The following is an 11,507-nucleotide window of genomic DNA, read 5'->3' on the forward strand; positions in this document are numbered from 1 at the left end:
TTTATTTATTTTTGGCTGCGTTGGGTCTTCGTTGCTGCGCGCGCGGCTTTTCTCTAGTTGTGGCGAGCGGGGGCTACTCTTTGTTGCGGTGTGCGGGCTTCTCATTGCGGTGGCTTCTCTTGTGGCGGAGCACCGGGCTCTAGGCGTGCGGGCTTCAGTAGTTGTGGCGCATGGGCTTAGTTGCTCTGCGGCATGTGGGAACCTCCCGGACCAGAGCTCGAACCCGCATCCCCTGCATTGGCAGGTGGATTCTCAACCACTGCGCCACCAGGGAAGCCCCAGAAATGCATTTTTCTGCAGGTCCCACAGGGAGGGAATTCAACGGCCAGGGTGACTCTCTCTTGAGCATCCCAGAATCATCTCCCAGACTGGACTTCATCAAGGCCAACCTGAGGGCACCTTGGAGGGAGAGGAGCCGCTGTGCCCTAGCCATGGCTTCCCGGAGGAGGGCAGAAAATGTCTGTGATCTGCCATTCGGATGAGAAGTATCTTGTGTTTCTACGCTCACGTTCTCACATGACCGTTATTCAGCTTTTGCTAATTGGCTTTATGATTTTCTCAGTAGTTAATATTCATCTGTCAAAGATGGAAGCATAAATAAATAACTTTGGTCGGCACACACCTTATTAGGCCATACATCATGTTAGAAAGTTTACATTCTTTAACCAGGAAGATGAAATTAGAAACATCTTGAAAAAGCCTTCTTGTTATCAATCATGTCATCTTGAACATGTTTCGAAGCTTGCTGCTGGCATCCAGAATAGATATTTTATTCAAAAGAATGTATTTAAAGAAAATGACAGCACTTTTTGATTTCAGCTTTTTGAAAACAGGAAATCTTTCAAGTCCTCCTGACTGAGCATTCCAGCACCTCAGCAGAGGACTGGAGTGGCTGGAGCCTTCTCCGATGTGCCCGTAAGGGTGGACGATTTTCTGACCCTTTAGAAAGGGAGTGAGACAGAAAGACAAACGGATCACGGTTTAGCAGAATGTCCTGGGTCTTGTGTGGCCTTAAAAAAATGACTTGCCCTCTTTAGGATCCAGTCTATTCATTTATAAAATGAAGAGGTTGTATAAGATTAGTGTCTTAGCTTGGGCTGCTGTAACAATTACTTGGGGGTGTAAGTAACAAATATTGATTTCTCACAGTTGTTCATGTGGGAAGCCCAAGATCAAGGCGCTGGCACATTCGGTATCTGGGGAGGGCATCCTTCCTGGTTTGTAGATGTCCATTTTCTTACTGTGTCCTCCTATGGTGGAGAGGTGAGATCCTTTTTTATAAGGGCATTATAATCCCATCACAAAGGTCCCACCCTCTTGACCTCACGTAACCCTACCATCACGTTGGGGATGGAGATTTTCCTACCCCAGGTTCACTGCCTGCTCCTCCCGGGATGGAGACCACAGGGCTAGACATTCTCCAGGGGCCCCTCCAGCTCTGACCTGCTGGACCGCAGGAGAGATGAGATAAGGGGTTCACGTGGTTCCACGTATCCAGCCCCTCCTTCCAGGAGGGCTCAGGAGGGCTCCCCAGCCCAGCCACACCTGCATTAGGTTCCACAGCACAGGGCCAGTAGGAAGGCAGTCCCTGAACCAGGAGAACAGGATCCTTGCCTCAGCTCTGCCCCATTGCCCTTCACGGCCTTGGGCAAGTCACTTCTCCTCCCTGGGCCTCACTTTCCCCATTTATAAAATAAGGCAGTTGGATGGACTGATCCCCAAGAGCCAAGGTTTAGTAATCCCCCTGGGAGTTAAGAGATCGTTAAGGCCTGGATGTATTTCTGCAAAACAAATAGAACCTGATCTATTTCCCTAAAGCCCAGCTCCTATGGGGCAGCATTTTCCTTATTGCAAAGACAGTTTCGAATCTGTTTGTCTGCAAATGAATCCAGAAAACAAAGGGACTTCAGGTTCAGGCCTCTGGTCAGCAACAGAGGTCATTCTAGGGCCAAGAACCCTCAACGCTTTCTCAATCCCTGCTGGTCCCACAAAACAAATCCCAGGGTCAACAAATTCCATTGAGCTGGCATCCAACGAGTCCTGGAATGTTGGACCTAGAACAAGAGCCAAACGTCTTCTGGTCCAACTTCCCCACTTGACAGTTGAGCAAATAGAGGCCCTGGGAGAGGACTTACTGCTTCAGGTCACAGCCCAGGTGGTGCAGAGATGGGACTTAATCCCATGGCTCCGGCCCCCCTCTGCAGGGCTCTCTCTATGACCCTCAGTTTGCTTCTTGTTTAAAAAAGCATTAACACAACTCCTTGAAATGCACAACTTGATTTTGAATTCTTTCTCTCCTTTATTCATGAATCTACAGTTGCAGTTTGTGAAAAGGCACAAACACTGAACTACACTTTAAGCCAAATGCGGGTTACCACACCCATCTACCACTCTGAATTTCCAACATGAGTGACTGTCAAAATCTCATCATGGACAGTTTGCCAAACACTTCACAGCTGAGCCTCATGGAAAATTAATAATGTTAAGTGTGTCTGTGACATCTCATAGGAGTCAAACGGGTTGATTTATGGCAAACATGTGTTCCCCTAACCCCCACTTAAAAACAGAAGGTGTTAGATTGAATTACTGAAGGCAGCAGGCCAGAACAGACACAGTTAGGACAAATCCCACCTCCTAAGAGCCCACAGTCCATTAGGACAGATATGCCTGGTAAGCAGGATGGGCTATCAGAACGGCTAAGATAATTGACGAAGTGCTACGGGGCCTCAGCAGAGGGGGCAGCACTTCTGCCAGGCAGATCATGGCGGGGAGGCATCTGGACCGGGCTCTGGAAGTGCGGAAGGATTGGAGCACGTGCAGAGGTGTGCCTTGAGGCTCAGAGGTGAGACTAAATGGTGCACATTTGAGGAGTGGTGGATATAAGTGGAGATACAATTGAAAAGCCTGCTTGGAGCCCATCTGTAAAGGGCTCGAATGCCAGGCTAAGGCCTTCAGCCCTCACTGAAGAAGCAACCCAGCCCCTGTAACAACGGCGATTGATGAAGAGGGAGAAACATGGATTTTGGAGAAAAGACAGGCAAATTTTGAGGATTCTGCTTACCAGATGGTAACCTTTGGCAAGTCACTTAATGCCATCTCTCTAGTGGGGCACTGACCTCTGCTTGCAGGAGAGTTCTAGGTTACATATCACTTTTTGCAACATAGGCATATCTCGTTTTATAGTGCTTCACCTTATTGTGCTTTGCAGATACTATATTTCTGCAGATTGAAGGTTTGTGGCAACCCTGTGTTGTCAGATGATGGTTAGCACTTTTTAGCAATACAGCATTTTGTTGGATAATGGATTTCTTTATTTTTTGATATTTATTTATATTTTTTATTGAACTATAGTTGATTTCCAATATTGGGTTAGTTTCAGGTGTACAGCAAAGTGATTCTCATATGTATAATATATATATATATATTCTTTTTCAGATTATTTTTCATTATAGGTTATTGCAAGATATTGAATGTACTTCCCTGTGCTATACAGTAAATCCTTGTTGTTTCTCTGTTTTATAATAGTGATGTGTCTCTGTTAATCCCAAACTCCTAGTTTACACCCCGTCCTGCCCTTCCCCACTGGTAACCATAAGTTTGTTTTCTATGTTTGTGAGTTTGTTTCTGTTTTATAAATAAGTTCATTTGTATTAGTTTTTAGATTCCACATATAAGTGATATCATATAATGTTTGTCTTTTTCTGTCTGACTTACTTAGTATGATAATTTCTAGGTCCATCCACTTTGCTGCAAATGGCAGTATTTCATTCTTTTTTATGGCTGAGTAATATTCCATTATGTATATATACTACATCTTCTTTACCCATTCATCTGTTGATGAACACTTAGGTTGCTTCCATGTCTTGGCTATTGCAAATAGTGCTGCTATGAACATTGGGGTGCATTTATCTTTTTGAATTAGAGTTTCATCTTTTCAGGATATATGCCCAGGAGTGAGATTGTGGGATCATATCAGTCGCGTCAAAACAAACAAACATAGGAATAAACCTAACCAAGGAGGTGAAAGACCTACACTGAGAGTTATAAAACACTGATAAAGGAAACTGAAGGTGATTCAAAGAAATGAAAAGATATCCCATGCTCTCGGACCAGAAGAATTAACATGGTTAAAATGGTTGGGCTTTCCTGGTGGTGCAGTGGTTAAGAATCCACCTGCCAATGCAGGGGACATGGGTTCAAGCCCTGGTCTGGGAAGATTCCACATGCTGCGGAGCAACTAAGCCCGTGTGCCACAGCTACTGAGCCTGCACTCTAGAGCCCGTGAGGCACAACAACTGAGTTAATGTGCCACAACTACTGAGCCCACGTGCCGCAACTACTGAAGCCCGTGCGCCTAGAGCCTGTGCTCCGCAGCAAGAGAAGCCACCACAATGAGAAGCCCGCGCACCACAACGAAGAGTAGCCACTGCTCTCTGCAGCTAGAGAAAGCCCATGTGCAGCAACGAAGACCCAACACAGCCATAAATAAATTAAAAAAAAAAGAAGTGGCCATGCTACCCAAAGCAATCTACAGATTTAATGAGATCCCTACCAAATTACCCATGCCATTTCTCACAGAACTAGAATAATCATAAAATTTATATGGAATCACAAAAGACCCAGAATTGCCAAAGCAATTCTGAGGAAAACAAGCAAAGCTGGAGGCGTAACCCTTCCAGACTTCAGACTATACTGCAAAGTAATAAAAACAGCATAGTATTGGCACAAAAACAGACACATGGATCAATGGAACAGAATAGAGAGCCCAGAAATAAACCCACACACCTATGGTCAATCAGTCTTCAACAAAGGAGGCAAGAATATACAATGGGGAAAAGACAGTCTCTTGGACAAGTGGTGTTGGGAAAGCTGAACAGCCACAAGTAAATCAGTGATGTCAGAACACTTCCTCACACTATACACAAAAATAAAATCAAAATGGCTTAAAGACTTAAATATAAGACATGACACCATAAAACTCCTAGAAGAGAATATAGGCAAAACATTCTCTGACATAAATCTTAGCAATATTTTCTTAGATCAGTCTCCCAAGGCAAAAGAAGTAAAAGCAAAAATAAGCAAATGGGACCTAATCAAACTTATAAGCTTTTGCACAGCAAAGGAAACCATAAACAAAACAAAAAGACAGCCTGTGGACTGGGAGAAAATACTTGCAAACGATGTGACAGGCAAGGACTTAAATCTCCAAAATGTACAAACAGCTCATGTAGCTCAATATTTAAAAAAAAAAACAAAAAACCCAATCAAAAAATGGGCAGAAGACCTAAATAGACATGTCTCCAAAGAAAACATGCAGATGGCCAGCAGGCACATGAAAAGATGCTCAACATTGCTAATTGGTAGAGAAATGCAAATCAAAACTACACTGAAGTATCACCTCATACTGGTCAGAATGGCCATCATCAAAAAGACTACAAATAATAAATGCTGGAGAGGGTGTGGAGAAAAGGGAACCCTCCTACACTGTTGATGGGAATGTAAATTGGTGCAGCCACTATGGAAAACAGTATGGAAGTTCCCTAAGAAACTAAAAATAAAGTTACCATATGATCCAGCAATAAAGTATTTTAAATTAAGGTATGAACATTGTTTTTATAGACACAGTGCCATTGCACACTAAATAGACTGCAGTATAGTGTAAACACAACTTTTATATGCACTGGGAAACCAAAAAATTCATGTGACTCACTTTATTGTGATATTTATTCACTTCATTGCAGTGGTCTGGAACCGAATTTACAATGTCTCTGAGGTCTGCCTGTAATGAGAGCCAACCTGTATTGGTGTGTGTTATGTCATGCACTGTGCTAAGCTTTATATAACTTGCATCGCTGAATCTTCAAAGTGACTTTCTGGGGTAGCTACTGTTATTATCCCATTTAACAGATGAGGACACTGGGGCTCAGGCATGGGCCCCTGCTTTGCATTGCCCAGCATGAGAGCTTTCCATCTATGCAGTGATGCCACAGTGTCACACACGGTCCAAAATCAGTGCTCACTATCCATGTAGTCTTGTGAGAAGCCGGGCACATGCTATAAGTAAGCACTTCACATGAGCTTACCTCTTTAAATTTTGCAACAGCCCTACGAGATTGGCGTATTCCTCCTCGCATTCTGTGGCTGGTGAAGCCAGTGCCTGTTCCTATGACAGCTGATGTTGGAGAGCCAGGGTTTGGTTGATTTATCTGCACTGTGTCACATGCCCAAAGATTTTGATTTTATTGTCTGGGGTGGAGTCAGATATTGGCATTTGAAAAAGCTACCTGGGTGATTCTGATGCGTAGCTGGGGCTGAGACCCTGCTGGCCTGGTGGCAAAGCTCATATGCCTTTTTTTTTTAAAGATTGGGAGCGATTGATTGATTGATTGATTAATGGCTGCCTTGGGTCTTTGTTTCTGTGCATGGGTTTTCTCTAGTTGCGGCGAGCGGGGGCTACTCTTCGTTGCGGTGAGAGGGTTTCTCATTGCGGTGGCTTCTCTTGTTGCAGAGCACGGGCTCTAGGAGTGCAGGCTTCAGTAGTTGTGGCATGCGGGCTCAGTAGTTGTGGCTTACAGGCTCTAGAGCTCAGGCTCAGTAGTTGTGGCGCACGGGCTTGGTTGCTCCGCGACATGTGGGATCTTCCCGGACCAGGGCTCGAACCCGAGTCCCCTGCATTGGCAGGTGGATTCTTAACCGCTGTGCCACCAGGGAAGTCCCAAAGCTCAAGCTCATATTCTTAACCAAGATTTTAAAATTTAAAAAAGCCATGTACTTCTCCATTCAGGGTGTTCATGGTTTCCCAAACCTAGATCTTTGTTCGATAAACAGACTGGCTTCAAATAAAATAAAGTTTGAATCATACTGCTACTACTGTTGTTAAAAAAAAAGTGCATGGGGAAAGAGGTTTTTCAAAAATGTAGATATATTGGTACATTAATAGAAGTGCCCAGGGCAAAAATCGCTTTTACTCACCTGTCAAGTTTCTGTCATTCCCCTGCCAACACAACGAACTTTATTTTCTAAGGATATTGAAAAGAATATGAATTAGGGGGTTCCTGAACGGTGGGAAGTGTGGGCTTTAACAGGCGAGCACAAAACAACTTTTCATCTTCATTCTTTCACTCTGAGAAAAGAACCGCTCTCCCAGGGCTCTTGGAGATGCCAGGAAGGGAAATTTGACTTTCAGTACTTCAGAATTAAGGGGATGAATGTGGACGACAATTTGTAATGTGGAAATCCACCAGGCTGCTTGCTTCTGTTTCTTGGGGCCGGTGCTTTTCCGAGTTGAGCTGGGCGCCGGTCTCGGCGTGGTGTCCTCCCTCTGTGAGGCCTACGTGCCACGCCAGTTAATAGATGACCTGCTTGACCCGCGTTCCCAAGCTCTCCCGGCTTGTCTGTCTCCATGACACATCCTCCAGCGCATGAACAGACTTGGCCCTGCTTCTCAGAGAAGCCGTGTGCTCTTGGTATTGATGCCTTCAAGGAAGTGGGGGGGCACAGGCTGCATCCAGGACCAGGCATGGAGGGTTGTGATTTCAAAACGTGGGTGAACTGCTTGGGTGCGTTCCGTGAATTGAGACTCGAAGCAGGTCTGGCTTGGCAATGAGTGCTGGCCATGCTGCTGAATGCTCCTCTGGGCTCTGTTGAGAGGTCGTGTCTGGTATTACCGAAGGGGCTTCACGTGGGAAGGGGCAACCTCCACCTGCTCGTGAAGGAAGGACTCACCTCAGTGTGGACATTTTAGTGACCATGAGAAAAAAACTGGTCTAAAAAAAGAAAAAAACTGGTTTTCTTGTTGTTTTGCTAAAAGTAACAATAATTATAATGATAGTAGTAATAATAATAACTGCAGCTAATTATAATTGCCAGCACTGTGCTAAGCACATCACAAATATTGTGTATTCTAATTCTCACCACAATTCCCTGCAGTTGGTTTACTTTTAGCCCCATTTTACAGCTGAGGAAACTGAGGCTCAGGAAATTCAAGAAGATGGGTCTTGGAGGTGGTAGAGCCATTTTTTTTAACCTGGTCTTTTTATTTCTAAGCCTCGTGCCCTTTCATCTCTCAGGAGTGCAGACCTAGAAAGTCATTTTGTAAATTCGGTTGAAACATGCCTCTTGAAAAGTTCCTGCGATTAGTTCAAATCTGCTTTCTGAAGGGAGAGGAGGCATGTGCGGCCTCTTGCACATGACGTTCTTTCAAAGGGGCGCAGGCCATTGTGCTGTTTGCCCCCTTCCACTCCCACGGTTCCCCTCTCAAAGCTGGCTGACACCTACTCCTTCATCTGTTTCCCGCTGGGCTTTTCACTCTCCTATCATGTCATCCATTTGATCCATATTCGTCTGAAAATGTTCCCCGTTCCAAATATAAAACTGAAAACACGATCCCACTGGGAGCATTTTTTTTTTTTAAAGCAAGAAACTGTGAGGTGTGGAGTTTTAGAACTACAAGGGATCTTAGAGACAATGTAACCCAACTTTGTACCTGAGAAAACTGAAGCCCAAGGTCACTGGACAGTTAGGGGTGGATCTGCACACCCATGGTTTACTCACATCTCCAGTGACGACCACAGGATGGCTGGGAGGATGAAATGGGGTTACATTTGTGACATCCATCGTTCAGTATTTACTTGGTACAGAGAGGTGGCTGTATCTTGGGGAGACATGATGAGGGCTATCAGTGGGGCAGTGGGGATGGAGGGAGATGGGAAGGATTCAGGATGTGAAAGAAATGAGACCTGGTGGTAGGCTGTGAGAGGGGGAGCTCTCAGAGATGAATGACTCCCAGGTTTCTTCAAATGGGTTTCAAAGGATGAATAGGAGTTTGCCCAGTGGGTAGGGGAGGGATAGCCCTCTGCACAGAATGAATGGCCGTGTGAAGGCAGGGGCGTCGGTGGAGCAGGATGCTATGGGGCACGCAATAGGCATCTTCTGTTGGACTTCAGTTGCCCCAGTACAGCACAGAGAATAATGAAACAGGCATCTTAGCAGCGATAACAACCATGAAAACAGCAGGGAGAAAATGAAAATCAATGCTTTAAACAATGTTTGAAAGGCATTTTAGTGTCTTTGTTGACTGATGTCTCATGAGCTCCATCCAGAGGCTCCAAGTTAATGAAATTTAAGCAGTTAGCCTCCCTCCTGACATGGCTTGTCCCCGATGTCACCAGAGCTGTGGGTCTGATGACTTCCCAGAGAGCAGGAACATCTCAGGCCCTCTGATCTCCCTCTGAGCTGCCTCTTTTATGGTTGTTGTCCGACCTGGATCAGAACTGGAGGTGGGTGGGGACCAGCAGGACTCATCATCACAGCTGCCAGAGCAGTTCCAACCACGTTTTCATTCCTCTCCTAAAAGTACATTTTAATCAGACTTTACAAATATGTTGATTTCTGACCCAATCACCAAAGCACACAAAAGTGCCATTTATTTTGGAATGCTAAACCAAAGCCCGTTTTCTTCCATTTTTGTATTTGAATTTTCATTTGTTCCATTTCTGGAGCTGATTGTACGTCTTGAGATCCCGAGTCTAGGAGCTTCCTTCCGAAAAGTGTGTTTTTTTTGTGTGTGTGTGTGTGTGTGCACTCATGCACACTCGTGCATGTGTGTGTGCATATATACACACATGACTCTGCACAGACTGCTCAGCTCCTGAGAAGCAGAGCTGAGTGGGTGACCTGGAACCAGCCATGCCTGAAGTCTCCCCACTTATTGGGCATGTCTGACTTACAGGCCCTGTGTCCCCAGTAGGGATGCTCTAGATAAACAGGCCTGAGCACATCAGTCCTGCCTGGTCAGCTCCCCATCCCAGTCTTACCCACTGTGTACAGCAGCCTGTGGGCACATTGGAAACCACAGGGTACTTCACCCAGACTCCTGGCCTCACAGACTCCCTGGGACCAGAGCGTTTGCCACTGTAAAATCTAAGGGGGCCATTGAATGGCATGTTCCCTGAATGTTGCTCTGAGCTTGCCCAGGTGGAGAATCTGTCACCAAACAGGGTAGACCGCACAGCACTGACCACAAACCCTGTCCCAGAGCTCATGTGAGCTCTGCACATGTATTGTCATCTCACTTCATCCTTCCCACAACCTTGGTGACCCAGAGAGGTTCAGGAACACGCTCAAAGTCACACAGCTGATGGAGCAGGACCAAGAAACGGGACAGTCCAGGTGCAAAGGAGGTTGGTGAGCTTAACCCTGGTGCAATTACTGTCCCCAGGGTGTGGCTGTGACATGTCTACACCTTATCAGTTATAGGGGTATTAAGAGTCATTTCCCTAAATACCTGTGAGCTGGAGAAAGAGGGAGGGGGGCACCCTGTAAAGGCTGGGCCTCTCTGGAAGAGGGATGAGGGCACCAGCGGGTACCAGAGGAAAGACCCATGGTGGGGAGGGACCCCAACTACCAGGGTTTGGAAGGAAACTCAAATGACTTGAGCTTACTAGCCTAGAGGAGGGAGGGAGAGGGTAGAGAAATATCTGAAACTCTTTGAAGAACTCAGAAGGAATTAGCTAGTGCCCCATGTCCCCAATGTGTAGCTGTTCCATACTGCTGAAGTCTGTTTGGTATAAGGAAGGACCTTTATATGATTGTGATGCCCAAATGCGGGAGGACCTGACTCAGATGGTAGTGAGTGCCCCATCCCTGGAAGCATTCTATCAAAACAGAAACCACTTAGCTTATTTAATGAGAATTTCAGTATTCACTAAGTGCACTGGGGGTGGGCAGCAAAGACAGCCTTTTAAGCCTAACATAAAACTAAGCCAAAGTTTTAATTAATTTCCCAAATTTCCAGGAAACATTAGAGACAGACATAAAGTTTCATGTGGAAAGATGTTCTTCCCAGCACTATGTATCATATTAAACATTAGAAACAACCCAAATGTCCCCAAATTGGATATTAGTGAGGCACATTGCGGTACCGCTACATAATGTAATATTAATTTGTCATTAAGATGAGGGTTTTTTTTTTTTTTTTTTTTTTTGCGGTACGCGGTCCTCTCACTGTTGTGGCCTCTCCCGTCGCGGAGCACAGTCCCCGGACGTGCAGGCTCAGCGGCCATGGCTCACGGGCCCAGCCGCTCCGCGGCATGTGGGATCTTCCCGGACCGGGGCACGAACCCGTGTCCCCTGCATCGGCAGGCAGACTCTCAACCACTGCGCCACCAGGGAAGCCCAAGATGAGGTTTTAAAAACAACATGTAAGTCACAAGAACAACTCACCACATAATGTAAGTGACAAAGGAGGATGCAAAGTTGTATAAATACATATATGTAAAAATACCTGAATATATGCATCTGTGTACAGGCACATGTAAATTGATCTATGAATAAGAAAGAGTGGATGGACTGTAAGAAAATGGTAACCAGTGATAATGGTCTGTTGGTGAGATAGGTAGGGCAAAATCCCGATCCGTATGCTGCAGAGTTTTTCACCAGGGGTCTATATCCCTTTTATACTCAAAGCACACGCTATTAAAATGTTGTTTTTGAAGACTAGAATGACA

This window comes from Hyperoodon ampullatus (assembly GCF_949752795.1).
Source record: "Hyperoodon ampullatus genome assembly, chromosome: 18".
NCBI lineage: Eukaryota > Metazoa > Chordata > Mammalia > Artiodactyla > Ziphiidae > Hyperoodon > Hyperoodon ampullatus.